The 16600-nt window shown below is 32.2% G+C and overlaps 1 protein-coding gene across 1 annotated transcript in view; it reads right to left on the bottom strand.

The window, feature by feature from the left end:
- The window catches only part of LOC148273084 (arrestin homolog), a 97896-nt gene that overhangs the window by 66427 nt on the left and 14869 nt on the right, over positions 1 to 16600 (bottom strand). The window lies entirely within an intron of this gene.

Below are 16600 nucleotides of genomic sequence, written 5' to 3'. Positions count from 1 at the left end.
TTTATTTATATATATAAAAGGCAACGTTCGAATGGTTGTCCTCGATAGACTGAATAACTACCAGACCGATTTACGTGCGGTTTTCAGATAAATGTACATCTTTGCCGCGAGAAAGTTTATAGTTTATAGCACAAAATCTTCAATTTACTAACTACAAAAAAAGTTAGGAGCGTAAATGTTTTTTTTATCCATCATCGGGGTAGCATTCGCCAAGAATACGTATACAAAAAAATAGATGGATGTTATTTTTTGTGTTTAAAAAAGTTTTTTTTAAAATGTTTACTGACAACGTTCGTTTTTCTATGGATCCCAATCAGATTATTTTATTGACTTCCTTTTAATTTCTACCCATTTATTTCTTTTTATTAGATTTTTGATTATACTAAAATAATATCAACTAACATTCTAGAAATTTTTAAAAATCGCATTCCTGACTAGAGTGCATCCCTGAGCAGAGTTTGACATTGGCTAAAAGAATTCTTTATTTGAAAAATTCAAACACAAAAAAGTACTTGGGTGCCTATTTAAATGAAATATTTGAATCTCTATTACTTTTAGATTTGGAATTCTTACCAATGAAAAGTTACAACATCTTTTTTACGTTTATCCGAACGGTTTTTACTAAAGATTTTTACTAAATTTTTGTAAGTATACTTAATTATGTTTAATTTTAAGAGGAAACGCGGTCTGACTTTTCTTCATACAAACGTATTCACGTATTTTCTCTCTGCATTATGGCACTAGAGAAATGTTTTTTTTTTTACAAAAACAACAACAACAAACTATCACGCCGCTTCTCCGTAAGGGTAGGCAGAAAGGATAGAACGCCACATCACTCTATCTTTGCATTCAGATCTCGCTTCCTCTACATTCATAGATCTTCTCATGCACGCGCGCCGATTATTCCGACTTTTGCCATATTCATCATCAAGTATTTGTAGGATTTGGTCATGCCATGTCTTTCTCGGTCTTCATCTATTTCTGCATCCATCAATATTAGCATTGTAAATAGTTTTAGCCGTTCTTTCACTGTCCATTCGATCTACATGTCCAAACCAACGCAGAGCTTCTTTCTTGATTTTGTTGTTAATGCTTATTTCAGCCTTATACAATGTACGTATCTCAATATTTACGCATCTATCGGATATATTTTTAGGACACATTCACAGAGAGATCGTAATTCGACAGCATTCGATTTTGTTCATTTAATCTATGTACGAGTATGAACTCAAATTATGCAATAGCAAAGCATTGCCGGGTCCAGTTCGTATACTATAAATAAAAGACGATTGATACTTCCACAAACGCGGGATAACCAGTGACCAGTTTATCGCTTCCGCGACATCTAGACCACCAAAATATGTTGCGGTTTTTAAATATACAATTTTTATGTTTAGTTTACCCTATAAAATTTTTATGCTCAACTCCCTTTCCTTTCGGTCCGAGTACCATATAATTCTCATCAGCTGTAAGGGCTGTTAACTCAAAATGGGTCTTACCCAAAAGGCTTCTAAAACAATAACTTCGGAAGGGTTTGCACCGATACAAGTAAACTCCTATGCAAAACTCGAATTTGTTTAAGATCGTTCGTTCTGACGATCGTGTCGGAAAAATCGGATCTAATTGAATTAGAAGATACTTTATATTAAAAGGTTTTGTTTATTAAGACATTTTGACGATTATAATAAGAAAGTTCAGTGCCTTTAAAAAAAAAAAATTGTTGAAAGACTGTTAAACTAAGCCAAAAAAAATTATTTTTTTTTACTTATCGTATTATCAGAGCTATGATTTTTTTAAAGTTTTGTATTTCTGAAACAACTCCGCGTGAGACGTCAGAGGTTGTTCCTTGTTAGTTCTTCCCATTGGTTCGTTTGCGGTAAACCAACCGGATATCCTTCCGAACTCCGGTTGGTTGGTTCATATGAACCAGTGACGTCAATCAAAGTAGTGCGTTTTTATTTAAATATTTTTTATTATTTTTTTAGTACATTTTCAAGAAACTTTGCCGTACAATTTAATTCTCTAATTTTACCGCGCGCAAGAAAACATTTTTTGTACCCAATTTCCCGTAGGGCTGAAGTTTCTCATTACGGTTCTTTGAAACTTACTTCGGTAAGCTCTTGCAACAGCTAGGTTAATTTGTTTTGCACTTAAACTTACATGCTATGCTTTTTTTTCGAATAAAAGAGTAACCCGCTAAGCCTCTATTTAAGAGGCTTGTCACTAGGCGGGAAAAAGAAAATATGGTAGGAAGTTATAAAAAATTCGCGACCACGAGAGTTCTGTGGCCTTATTCTGTAACTAATTCGTTTCGTTAATTCATTCGTATTGTACGAGAGGAAACGAGGGCAAAATACGACTTTGATTGCGCTAGAGTAAGATGGATATATGACGAACGAACGAACTTAAGAACCGAAATTGTGACAGATTAAGTCTGCTGACTGAATAATCGAGTTTTTTTTTTCTTTTTTGTATCTGGCGGAAACCGCTCGAAACCGCTTCCAGCCCACTTTTAAATCCCATGAGAAAATAAAAAAATACTAAATGCATGAAAAACGAAGGTGTTTACGATCGTGATGGCAAACTTTTCTTAGGTTTTTTTTGCCTCACAAAAATAATAAATTGTTGTGTAGTTTAAAAAAGATCCGTTATTAAACACGTCAAGTTAAAAGTGTAATGCAAAAAAATTAATTAAAATTTAGAAACAAATAAATAACCGTAAATTTCATACACACTTTGCGTAAGCTCAGATTATTTTTATTTTTAAAGAAAGTGTTTTTTTTTCATAGAAAACGCAACCCATTATGTTGGTAAATACTTGCAAATATTGAATGTATTAAATTGCTATGAAAATTATCAATGTGTTTTTAAATAGGATGCATAATTTATAAGGAGCAAATATTAATTTGTTTATAAACTGTTACAAAAAGTATTGAACATTCGACAATATTTTGAGTTTGACCAAATTTTTGTTGACAAAGACTGGATTCAACTCCCCGGGGAGCTGTTAATATTAATATAAAACAACAGAGATGAAGAACATTTTAGAGAAGTAATATAGAAGTCAAGGCATCTACAGGGCTTGTGACCTGTCATTGGCTGGTTTAAGTGGTCACTTTACAAAATGTGTAACATTCACAATTCTGCTTATATTTAAACATCTATATTCCTTCAATTCCGTCATCTGTTGATGTTTGTGAAGTTAAAGAGCTGAAACCTTTATAGGTCATAAGCCCCGTAGATGCATTGACTTCTAAATTACCTGCTCTAAAATGTTCTTCATCTCTGTTGTATGTTCATATTTAAAATGAATTTTTAAGTTCACAAAAGACCAAAAGATATAGAAATTTCGCCAAGTAAACGTCCAATATATTAACATATTACAACAGAAATGAAGACCACTTAAAATAGAGTGACGGCGGAGTTCAAAAATATTAATACCATCAAAACTCTTTATTGCTCACTAGTTCGACCCCATCTAGAATACGCTTCTCCTATTTGGTCTCCATTTTACAGGACTCATATTGACCATATCGAGTCTGTCCAACACCGTTTTTTAAGAAAAGTGGCATGGTTGCTCGGATTACACAGGGGTAATTATTCTTATTTTGAAATAGAGCAATCTCTTAATCTGTCTTCATTGGAGAGACGTAGAACTGAGATGGACCTTGTATGCATTTTCAAAATACTTAATTCTTTAAGTGATGTCCCACCTCTGTTGCAATCAATTTCTTTTCATGTTCCCAACCGTGTCACGAGAAGTCAAAATCTGCTATTTATAAAATCTTCTAAGAGCAACTTTGGTTTTTATGCCCCAATGTCCAGAATGTGTAAATTAGTCAATTCATCATGACTTGAAATTTTCTGGGATAGATCTTCCGGCTTTTCGTAGATCTCCTCGCGACTAAACAGTGTGGGATGAAGTTGGATTGGCATGGTTTAGCTCAAAGTTTTTTGGTCTTTCGTTTTTTTTTAATATATTGTATACTATTATTGTTTTGCCCTTGTTTGTCTTTGCTAAATAGATGTATGTTCTTTTCGTTCAGTTTCTTGCATTTATGTTTCTTCATGTAACTGTTGTACAATTACAGCCAATTGCATTGCCAAAGCCAATGCTTAGGCCATATATATATATATAATAAATAAGTTAATTCACAAACATTAACAGACATCAACAAACATCAACAGATGAAAAAATTGAAGTAATATATATGTTCAAATATGAGCAGAATGGTGAATGTTACACAGTGTGTAAAATGGCCACTTAAACCAGCCATTGACAGGTCATAAGCCCTGTAGGCCTAGACTTCTATATTACCTTCTCTTAAATGTTCTTCATCTCTGTTGTAATATGTTAAAATAATCAGCTTCCCAGGGAGTTGAATCCATTGGTGTAGTGGTCAAGACGCTCGACTCACACACGGAAGGTTCCGGGTTCGATTTCCGGTTAGAACACAAAAATTAAATGTGATTTTTCTTAAGCCTGGGTGTTCTGTGATGTAATTTACCACTGTAATTGGGCTTCCTGTTCTGTTGTGGTGCAAAAAAAAAAAATCCAATCCTTGTCTACAAAAATTTGGACAAACTCAAAATATTGACAACTCACTTCGACAAGATGTGGCAACGTTTAAAAAGCATTAAAAAATAATATTTTACTGTCATTTTGGATCGAATATGCATCGAAACTTTTTTCCTATGGCAAAACGAATAAGCGACATGTTATCTAATTGACATTCGTATTCGTGTGCCTTGTCGGCTCCACACAAATCGTTTCTGAGTAAACCTGTGTGCTAACACTTCTGACCTAACCTTCTGGCTTCGCAAACTACATAATATATAACTTTAGAAGGGTTTAGTAGGAAACAGCCTTCCAACGTAATTTGATAGACTTACAACTTTAGCTTTATTCTTTCGCAAGTCGTTTTTTTGCATATTTTCATTTGAAAATTTTATGCGTGTAACCCTTGTAGACCTTTAACGCAGAAAATAGCTTATCGTGCTATTTTTAAAAACATTTGTTTTTTTTTTTTAATATTTTATTTTGAACCTTGAAATAAGGCACACATAAACATATTTTTTTGTGTGCTCTAATAATAACAACTTACATATATTTAATTTACAGGTTACTCAACATATATTTCTTAACCTTCGGTTTGAATTTTGATTTTTTTTTCCATATAAATGTTTTTTTATACAAATTAATAAATAATAAAATTGATTCCCCTAATCTACTTGAATGACTTTCATTTCGTGTGCCATCTAGACCGACAAGACAAAATCTTCTGTTTTACACAGATAGCTCGTCAACAAACTAAAGGGTTTTCCAATTGGCACGGGTAGATTTTGACGGCCCGTGGCGGCCATTTTATTTTGATGACACCTGTCAAATATCTTTTTTATTATTCAGTTACGTATGCTAAATCACCATGGCAAGTAACACAATTGACAGCGCGTTAAAATGATAAAATTTTATTATCAAAATAAGTGTTCGTTAGTGCAAACGTTGCGCGCATTGCCCCCATTTTACGGTAGACGTGGTGGCCCTTCACAGTCAACTCTTCTACGTTTGGTGGCCAAATTTGAACCGGTTTGGTAATCAATCAATCAACACCCATACGTTCAAGTAACGCAAGATCGGCCGAGAACATCGTCACTGTCCGTGAAAGTGTATAGCAGAACCCGAGGCAGTCGATTCCTCGCCGAACACAAGAACTTGGCCTTTCGCAGACTTCAACTTGGCGAATATTGCATCAAGATTTAAGCTTACACCCGTACAAGATCCAATTGAACCAAGAGCTAAAAGTTCATGACCATAGATAACGCCATTTGTTCGCTGACTGGGCTTCGAATCGTTTGGAAGACGACCCCAATTTTTGCCAAAAAATCATTTTTGGCAACGAGACGCATTTTTGGATAAATGGCTGTGTTAATAAGCTAAATAGTCGTATATGGGATGACACCAACCCATGCAAGGTTCACCAAGTGATAATGCATCCTCAAAAAGTTACCGTTTGGTGTGGATTTTAGGCTAGCGGCGTCATTGGTTCATACTTTTTCGAAAACGACGTTGATGAAGCGGTCACCGTCAACGGCAAGCACTACAGAACGATGATAACTTATTTCTTATGGCCCAAATTAAACTATATGGACCTACACGACATATGGTTCCAGCAGGACGGCGCTGCGTGCCATACAGCGGACGCCACGATTGACATTCAGCATGAACGATTTAAGGGTAAGGTTATCTCTCAAAGGGGTGATCTGGATTGGCTGGCCACCAAGGTCATGCGATTTGACCCCGCTAGACTTTTTCTTGTGGAGTTTTTTAAAATCACAAGTCTATGCAAATAAACCACAATCAAACGATGCTCTAAAGGTGAACATAACACAGGCCATAGCTCAAATTCAGCCGGATCTACGCGGAAAAGTCATTGATAATTGGACCGCTCGGATTCGTGCCACCGTAAGAAGCCGAGTTAAGCATTTTAAAGATGTCATATTTCACACTTAATGACACATATGGGCATTTCAAATAATAAAAGAATTTCGTTAATACCTTACACACATCTTGTTTTATTTCATTTTAACATCTACCCGCCCTAATAGTAAAACCCTTTATTTGAAACAATCTACAATACCTAAAATATGCGACCAAACATAGATTTACCGAGGCTCATATTTTTTATGATAATGTATGTAAATTTAAGTAAAAAATCACATGAATATTGAGAGAAGCAGATATTTTATTAACTTCATTTCTTCTTTAATCTTTTACATTTGGTATATTTAACATAATTCAAATTATTATATTAAGTGTAAACATTTTTTGGTGGGAGCATGAGTGTCCTATACTAATATACAAAGAAATTGACAATATTTGTTTACATACTGTTTGTCTACCCAATAAAACAAATAAATAAATAAATTTCTATTTCATAATATTGTTTTACTTTTTTTTTCTAAACGGGAGACTGATTTTTATCCTTTCTCTCGTACATGTTTATGCTATTTATTTAATCACAATTTTATTTTATTTACGACGAGGAAGATTGGGAATTTTAAAAATATTTGTTAATAGACTATTAAACTAAGCAAAAAAATATATTTTTATGTATCGTATTATCATCACTTTGATTTTTAAAACTTTTGTTATTTTGAAATTACACTGCCCGTGACGACACGAGTTTTCGTCGGTGAGTTAAACTGACATTTAGAAAGAGAACCTCGTACGTATGAAAGCATTATTTTTACATTAGAAAGTATATTACTTTTGAGTATAATTTTCATCGCCTTATTTTGATGAAATTGTGTATTGTAAATTTCATAAATTGTGATGATGTAATAACTTATAATTGTCGTACAATTGTTTTATAGATAAGAGCACTACTCTTTATATAGTTTACATTTCGTAAACTTGCCATAAATTTAAATATCTATCTAAGTAAATTCCACGATGCTTTATTTAATCCACAGAAATTTTATTTAAATTATAAATATTGATATCTGTACCTCAGAGGCAGACGGATGCAAATCCAGATTTCGATGAAATGGCATTTCGATATTTGTATCCAGTTTAATATTATGTCCATTGATTTTGAAGAAATGTAAGTCTTATAATGAAAAAACCAATGTATTAAGATACTGAAAATACAGATCAATGCTATAAATTAAAAGAAATCACTTATAGAAAGAAGATTCGTTAGGCTTTGGTTGAACATTTGACGTTTGGATTTGCATCCGTCTGCCTCTAAGGTACAGATATTATATCCTAGGGTATATTTTTTCTGTCAATATTCATAATTATTCTAATGTTTCCTATATGTATTTGGGTTTCGTGTCGTTGATTGATTTGTTTGTATTACTACGTTCTTCTTCCTTTCCGAGGCGGGATCTGGAGCGTGCGGCCGCGGTCTCAATTTTGAACTAACACTGTATTCCTCCACTGTCACACTGGGAAATTAAAAAAAGGTGATTGTGCTGACCATGTGTATTTGATTGATCACAAACTGAGAATACTGTAGTGAGGGGTACAATTAAAGTTTTTAAAGTTTCTTTGTTTTGTTATTTTCGCGGTTTGATTGTAAAGAAATATTAAATTTTCGCTTAATTAGTTTAAAAAAAAATTATATTGGTATGCGCAACTGAAGAAAGACTCAAGTCTTTTTGAACAGTTTCGGGAAAAGGGTGGATGCTTTCATTGTAATATTCATATATTTTATTTTTGCGATGTATAATTTTAATTTATTCACTTTTAAATATTTGAATATATTTTTTAAATCATATTTAATCGTATTTATCAATTTGTCATAATTATCTCCTGATATGTAAACTAGTGCATGATCGGCAAAAAGATGAATTTTGCAATAATTTAGAGATTAACCGATGTCATTTATATTTATGATAAACAATATAGGCCCTAGCACTGAGCTTTTGGGTACTCCTAAATTATTTTCTATTAAATCTGAAATAATATTATTAACGTTCGTAATTTGAAATCTATTATTTAAGTAGCTTTGAAACCAATTTAAGGCATTTCCTCTTAATTTTTATTTTATAAATATTTTTGTTCTATCAATAGTCTCAAATACTCTTTTAAAATCTAGAAAAACCACTAATACATATTTGTTTTTGACAATTTATTATTTCCAGTCATCAATTACTGTATTAAGAGCTGTTTCACGCGATACAAACTGTCATTTAAAGCCAAATGGCGAAACTTTACTTTGATAAAGTTGGCTATAGTAATCCCCGATGTAAAAAGGCTAAGATGACACTATCTGTTGGGAAACCTTAAAGAATGAAACAAATATCTAAAAGATATTTTCGATTCGGCACGTTTCGTTACCTAGAAAAAAATACTGTGTTTTTCTTCTACAATAAAGGTATTTTTATTGGAATTAGTGAAGGGATGAAACAGTTTAGGGAAACAATTTATCTTTTGAACTACTTTTTGTGAGAGAAAAGTCTGACCTCAGGGGGCGAAGTTGAGAAAAAGCTAGACGAAAAACAATTAGCTCCAAATATATTGTGCGGAAAAATATTGTAAGCCTACGATCTGTCCAGAGAAGGTAAAAAAATAATACGAGATTTGAAAATATACATTTTTACTAGAAGTTGTGTCAATAGCACTTTTTCAACATGATTCCTTATAAAATATTTATTTATTTTATTAGGTAAACAAACAGTATGTACACAAATATTGCAAATTTCTTTGTATATTAGGGTAAGACACTCATGCACACACCAAAAAAATTGTTTACACTTAATACACTAATTTAAATTATGTTCAATATAGAAAAAGTAAAAGAAACGAAATGAAAAAATATGCATGTAATAAAGTTAAATATCTGCTTCTCTCAAAATTTCTATAATTTTTGACCCAAGTTTACATACATTGTCACAAAACATATCAGCCTCGGTAAATGTATTGTTATATTGATCGCATATTCTAGGTATTGTAGATTGTTTAAAATAGTTTGTAGACGCGTTTTCTGTGTAAAACAGAAGATTTTGTCTTGCCGGTCTAGATGGCACACGGATATTAATGTGCCATATAAAATTAATTTTATGTTTCTGATCCTATGTTTGTGGTGATATACTCATGTGTCTGTGTCAACTAATCGCTAGTCCCATCTCAACACAGGACTTTTAGTCCCATAGAGTTGGGACTTATGTCTCAAATAATTATTGTTCATTTTTGATACTTTCATTTTTTTCGCTCGACCAAAATAACTTTCATCTGAAATTGAACCCAGAACTTTGCGTACGAGAGTCAAGTGTCTAGGCCTATTACACGGCCACGTAGGCCGCCAAGAACTACGTCTTTTTCTGGTGGCCAGGTTAGGTCAGAAGAGGATTACTTAAAAAATATATATTTATTTTAAAGTAATGCCTAGTAGGAGAAGACCCGAGATAAGGCAGACTAATAAATATGTTAATTTATATATTGCCATATACATACACTCACACGTGTGCACCCTTGTAAACATTCATACACATACACACATATACATCCATAAATACATACATATATGTACACATACATATACACATACCCACATAAATATTTATTCATATATACACACACATAAACATAAACACCCTTACATACACATACATACATATATTTATATATATATATATTAAATTTTATCCTTCTTGTCTTTGTATTATTTTTAACTTATTACTTATAAAAAAATATGAAGATTTCCCAGTAAGTAAAATGATAAAAAAAAACTTTATTCACGAGAAGGTTTTTTACGCTACGCAGAAAATAAACTTTTCTTTATTCAAAGTATCTCAAATGAGTTTCAAAGTTGCTATTTTTTCGCTTCAAAAACTTTGAGTATATCTGAAACATTTTGCGCTAACTTTTCAAGGAGACTCGCGTCTTCATCCCCAATATTCTTATTTTATTCTGAAATATTTTTTCTTGCGTGGAGTTATTCAGAAAGATGGAAAATACGAAAAATATCATACTTAAAATGGTTCAAAAAATATATTTTATTAAATAATATATTTTATAAAATAATATAAAAATAGATCGCGTGCTTGAGAGGAAACGTCGTCCGACTTTTCTTCTTACAAACGTAATCCCCGTATGTAATTTTGGTAATGTATCCAAAATAAAACATGGTTATATATTATACCTTATATTTAAAAATATACTAGAGAATATATTGTGACGCGTTTCGCCTTGTTAGGATATTTTCAAACGAACTGAAATATTTACAAAGTTTCCTTGTATACTAAAAATAATCCTGTTACATGATTGAGGATTTCTATACGAGCCAAGAAAATTAAATTAATTTTTCTGAATTCGCAAATTATCTGATAGAAAATAATCATAACTTTAATAAAGACAATGGATTAAAAGTACTTCATATTGAAAATAAAATATTAAAATTAGACAAAGTAAAAATCTTAGAAATTAAAAAAGCGATTTATAATAAGAAAACAATAATTGATAACCAAATAAACAATATTTCTTTTAGTCCTCTCCTATCTAACTTTGAAAATAGTGATATCAAATTACCACCCGTGTAAGGAAAAAATGACTTGATTTATTGGGTCCACGTGCAGTATTTAGTGAACATGATAAAAATAAAAAAGGAATCATTTCATTAGTTACGTAAACCTTGACGAAGACGCTTGTTTGCGTCGGTGGAAAATAAAAATTAGTGGTTAAAAACAAAGTTGTTTTATTTATTATGAAGCAAATGATATCCTTTTGAAACGTTAATACGGCTTTATAAAACTTTCTAATAAAAAAATTGCAGCATTCAATTTTGTTTCATCCGTTCAGAGTTATCTCGATAAAGGCCTTTACACTGCGGCTATTTTTATAGATCTCAAAAAAGCCCTTGATACATTCAACCATAAAATTTTATTTAAAAATTGGATTATATTGGAGTTTGTGGCACTTTTCTTGATTAACTAACCTCGTTTTTAAAAAATCAAAAATGTTTTGCTGAAGAGGGAGGTGAGCATAGTGAAATGGGGGATATTACATGTGGTGTTCCACAAGGTTCAATTCTTGGGCCACTACTCTTCCTGATCTATATAAATGACCCACCGAACTTGAAATTCATGGGAACAATACAACTCTATGCTGATGATACGATTATTTACTTCAACAGTCCAAACCTTGTGGATTTACAAAATCAAACGGAACATGACGTTTCCCAGCTTACATGGTTAGAAATCAATAAACTAACATTAAATGCAAAAAATTGCAATATTTAATATTTGGAAATAAACTTAATATAAATTTGAATATTGCAATCAGTTCAGATCATCTTGAAAAAAAAGATGTTACTAAATATTTAGGCCTAACCATAGATTCAAAACTAACTTGAAATTTTTTGTTTGATCATGTCAAATCTAAAATTGCGCCAATTGCTGGAGTCCTGCATAGACTTCAGAACATGCTTCCAACAACACTTCTTCTGGCCGTAAATTTTGCTTCACTTTCATCTATCTTATCTTACTTGTGTCTGGGGATTTTCGACGAAAAGGAGGATTGCGGAAACACAGGTTTTACAAAATAAAGCAACAAGAAATGAATTTTATTTTCTAAGAGATAAAAACGTAAAAGAAATATATTCTGATATAAATGTAATTCCATTGAGTATTTTAACTTCATATGAAATAACAAACATTTTTTTACAAATATTGCAACATTAATTAAACCCAAATTTAGCGCTTACATTCAACAGTGATATACATAACCATCGCGCACGATCTCATAACTGTCTACATTTATCCCCTGTACACTCCTCTAAATTCGGATTGGGGTCACTCCTCTACATTGCCTCTACTCAATATAACCTCCTGCCTATTCACCTTAAAACAATTTTTTACCAGTCTACGAATGGAAAACAAATAACATAAAAAAATCATTTTCTTAAATTAGTTCTCGATAACCCTTGACCTAAGTTAAGTTTATGTCAAATAATATATTACAATTTGTTATTAACAAATTACAACAGGGATGGAGAATACCTTAAATAAGGGAATATGGAAGTCAAGGCATTTACAGGGCTTATGACCTGTCATTGGCTGGTTTGAGTGGCCACTTTACACACTGTGTAACATTCACCATTTTGCCTATGTTTGAACATCCATATTTCTTCAACTCTTCCACCTGTTGATTTTAGTGAACTCAAAGAGCTGAAACCTTTATTGTTGTGAAGAGATTCATCTGACTGAATTATTTCACATACTAGGCAACGCCTGAAAACAATTTTTCAATTTTTAAACTTCTTCTTGGACCAGTTGGTTTAATTACAATATTTGAGTTTGTCCAAATGTTCATAGACAAAAGACTGGATTTCACCCCCTTGGAGGTCATAAAGATTAACAAATAACAACAGGAATGGAGAATACCTTAAATAATTTGTTTTAAAAAAGGTGTTCGAGATTTGTCCATTTTTGTTTTAATTATGTTCAACTAAATGTATTTGTATCTAGTAATCTTTAATTGTATCTATCCCAGAATGAGTTTGTTAACTCATGGAAATACAATTAAATTTTGTACATTTTTGTATTATGAAATAAAAAAATAGTCTACATACACGTCATACATCTACATACATAAAGTGGCCACTTAAACCAGCCAATGACAGATCATAAGCCCTGTAAATGTCTTGACTTCCATATTCCCTTATTTAAGGTATTCTCCATCCCTGTTGTAATTTGTTAGTCTACATACACAATAAATAAAGCCGTATGTAGTATCCAAAAATCCTTTAGCTGTCGTCTTCGAAAAGTTTTATCGTCTTCGGACGTACAGTACAGAAATATAATAACTGTATTTGAAAAACGCAAAAGGATACAAATATGTTTTTAAATTATTTTTTATTTGTACCACAATAGGCCAGAAGGCCCAATGGCAGTGATGAATTACAGCACAGAATACCCAGGCTTGAGAAAAAACACATTTAAATTTTGTGTTCTCACCGGGAATCGAATACGGAACCTTTCATGTGTGAGTCAAGCGTCTTAACCACTACATCACGGAGGCCGCTATTTTATTCTGATAACCTTTTTAACTGTCGAAATGCGATCTCTCAGGCGAATGTCTGGCAAGACTATATATGATAGATGCACAAATGTCGGGATCCGTACATTATGTAAGGCTGAGATGAGCATTATCGACAAAATCAAGATAGGAGCTTAGCGCTGAATTGAGCATGTAGAGCGAATGGACAGCGAAAGAACGGCAACAATATTTTTCCAATTCAAATATTGATGGATGCAAAAATAGAGGAAGACCGAGGAAGACATGGGATGACCAAATCCAAGAAATACTTGAAGATGGACATGTTAAAAGTCGGAATAATCGGCGCGCAAGCATGAGAAGATGTAAGAATTTAGAGGAAGCGAGATCTGTATGCGAAGATACAGTGATGTGGCGTTCTATCCTGTTTGCCTACCCTTACGGGAAAACGGTGTGATGGTTTGTTGTTGTAAATTAAGCAATGTGTAGCAATAGTTGGTAGACTATTTTTATTTACTCCCCTAATATTTCATATCGAACAAAGCTATAGCGAAGCGTTGCCGGGTTCAGCTAGTTAACTATAAAGGAGTTACAAAAGTATCCGGACTAAAAACTAAAGATCAGCCATAAAATGCATCCGAGTACAGTCGAACGTAATCCGATACATTCCGACCGCAGGTTTCAGCGGAGCCAAAGTTTCGAAATCGAATCTGCTCTGAAACTGGCCAAATCCGAAACTGAAAATCGGCTCGGCCACTAGTTATTTCATTATTATTCAATGAGTTTCATAAGCTCCAGTATTTTTCAGTTTTCATGATTTTTCCAGTTCCCTCGTGTGATATTTCGCCCAGTTTGTCCAATTACTCAAAATTTACGAGCGTATTGCCCCGAAGAGCCTTTTCGTTATTTCAACGTATTAAACACAAACAATCCAATTAGGAAATTGAATTTTTATGCCGAATAGAAATTCGCAAGCATGAACACTCTAACGAATTTCTACGCGATATTTTTACAAAATGAAATTCACAATGAACAGAGTTAGAACCATTATTGTCTGTTAAATAACACTGATATACAAAATAGAACTTTTTCAATGTAACATGAACTAAATAAGGTGATTCTCATTTATTAACAGTGACGGGTATAATGGGACTTTGTCTTATTGTTCACAGGAAAAAAATACACTTTCACAACACCAGAAATAAAAGCAAATAAAAAACTCCATTAACGAAACAATCATTTAAACAAAGAGGGCCCGCATGCATGGCAGCAAAAATATATAATAAGCTCCCCAATAAAAATAGGGAAATAAATTGTGTTAAAAAATTTGCAGGTGTGTTAAAAGTGTTTCTAACCAATAAATGTTTCCATACTATAAATAAGTATTTGGAAGATGTAATATAATAATGTAAAATATGTTAAATATAGTTAATGTAAGCAATAGACATCGAAGTATTGTGTAATGTTTTTACTGTTTGTCTTTTTCTAAACTTTTTCATTTACTTGTTTTTTATTTAAATTTTTTATTTATTTTTTATTTTTGAAATTAATTTTTATTCTATTTTTTTATTTAGTTCTGGTAAGACTAAAAAATTTCAAGTGGTAATAAGTCCGCCCCTAGAAAATCCTCTGCGGGCGCCCATGAATCGGACCCATGTTCGGTGAGTGTAAATTAAGAAACCATTTATGAAGTCGCGAAAGCGGTCACTGGTTATTCCAAATTGGTGTATTTAAAAATAAATCGTATTTTTTTTCCATAATAAATTATGAGAAAGCCTTTTGCACATCTGTTAATTTAATTGATTGTTAATTATTTACAAATTAGGTATGTTTGCTTTCCTATAGAATACTTTGAATGAATTTGCAAAATTCGTTCTAATATTTTTATCTTAGATAAATTCGTAAGCAAATTTACATAAATTTTTGCCACCAAATCACTAAAGCCGTGACTAAGATTTTGCATTTTTTTTTTTTTTAAATAAAAGAAATATTTGCGTTCTTATGATTTACCCAAATATTTCATTTTAAGTGCCATTTTCAACGAGTTGTAAATAACTCACTATTAGAAATTAATTAGAAACATATTTACTTTATGTATAGTGGTAAGTCATAAATTATAATGATGCTTTTTGTTTATATTTATATTATTTAATTCTATCAAACGAGCGCATATTGTTATCATACAGGATAGTCTTTTTACATGGTTTCGAAAAAATACAGCAAAAAAATTAAATAAATTTAAAATAAAATAATTTTATGTATCAATGCGTAATCCATACTAATATTATAAATGCGAAAGTTTGTTTGTTTGTTTGTGTTTTTTTCACGTTGCAGAGAAGAAACCGATCAACGTGATTTTTTGCATAGAGATAGCCGGAGAGCTGAAAAGTATCATAGGCTTTTTAGCCCGAAAATATATCACACCTTCGTCACAAATTCTTGGTGAAAATGATTTAATGTTAAAACAGAATAACGTCGCCATAGACGGAATGACCGTCGTGCTTTTTGCATGGCGATAGTTAGAGGACCGGCAATTGAAACAGGCTAGGCTTTTTATCCCCAAAAATATAATATAAAATTGTATATAACGGTAAATATTTTTTTTTGTTGTTTTTTTGTGTTAATTTCGAAAATAATTTAAATCCAATATTTAAGGTTTTTTTAATAGGGAAATGTCACATACTGCGAATAGCGATTAAAATATATGAAATGAATTAGGAATAATAATTTGTATTTTCAAAATCAATATGGATATTGTGGAAAATGTTCGTATACATAAATTTAAAAAGAAATTAGAAAAAAAATTAAGTCACTAGAAAAGCGCGACATGTTTGGCATTGATAATTGTGACGTCAAGATTTGTGACGATATTTTATAAAAAAAATAATGGTTAGGAACATAGTTTAAATTCAACATGGATCGTTATTTATTAGGGGCGAGGCATGGCGTTTTTGCGAGAATTTAAAATCAACAACAACAACAACAAACCATCACGCCGTTTCCCCGTAAGGGTAGGCAGAGAGGATATAACGCCACAACACTCTATTTTTGCACACAGATCTCGCTTCCTCTACATTCATACATCTTCTCATGCACGCG

This window comes from Micrasema longulum, unplaced genomic scaffold, assembly GCF_059751315.1.
Source record: "Micrasema longulum isolate JH-2025_06_02 unplaced genomic scaffold, ASM5975131v1 h1tg002084l, whole genome shotgun sequence".
Taxonomy (NCBI): domain Eukaryota; kingdom Metazoa; phylum Arthropoda; class Insecta; order Trichoptera; family Brachycentridae; genus Micrasema; species Micrasema longulum.
This window is presented reverse-complemented; position numbering and strand designations above follow the sequence as displayed.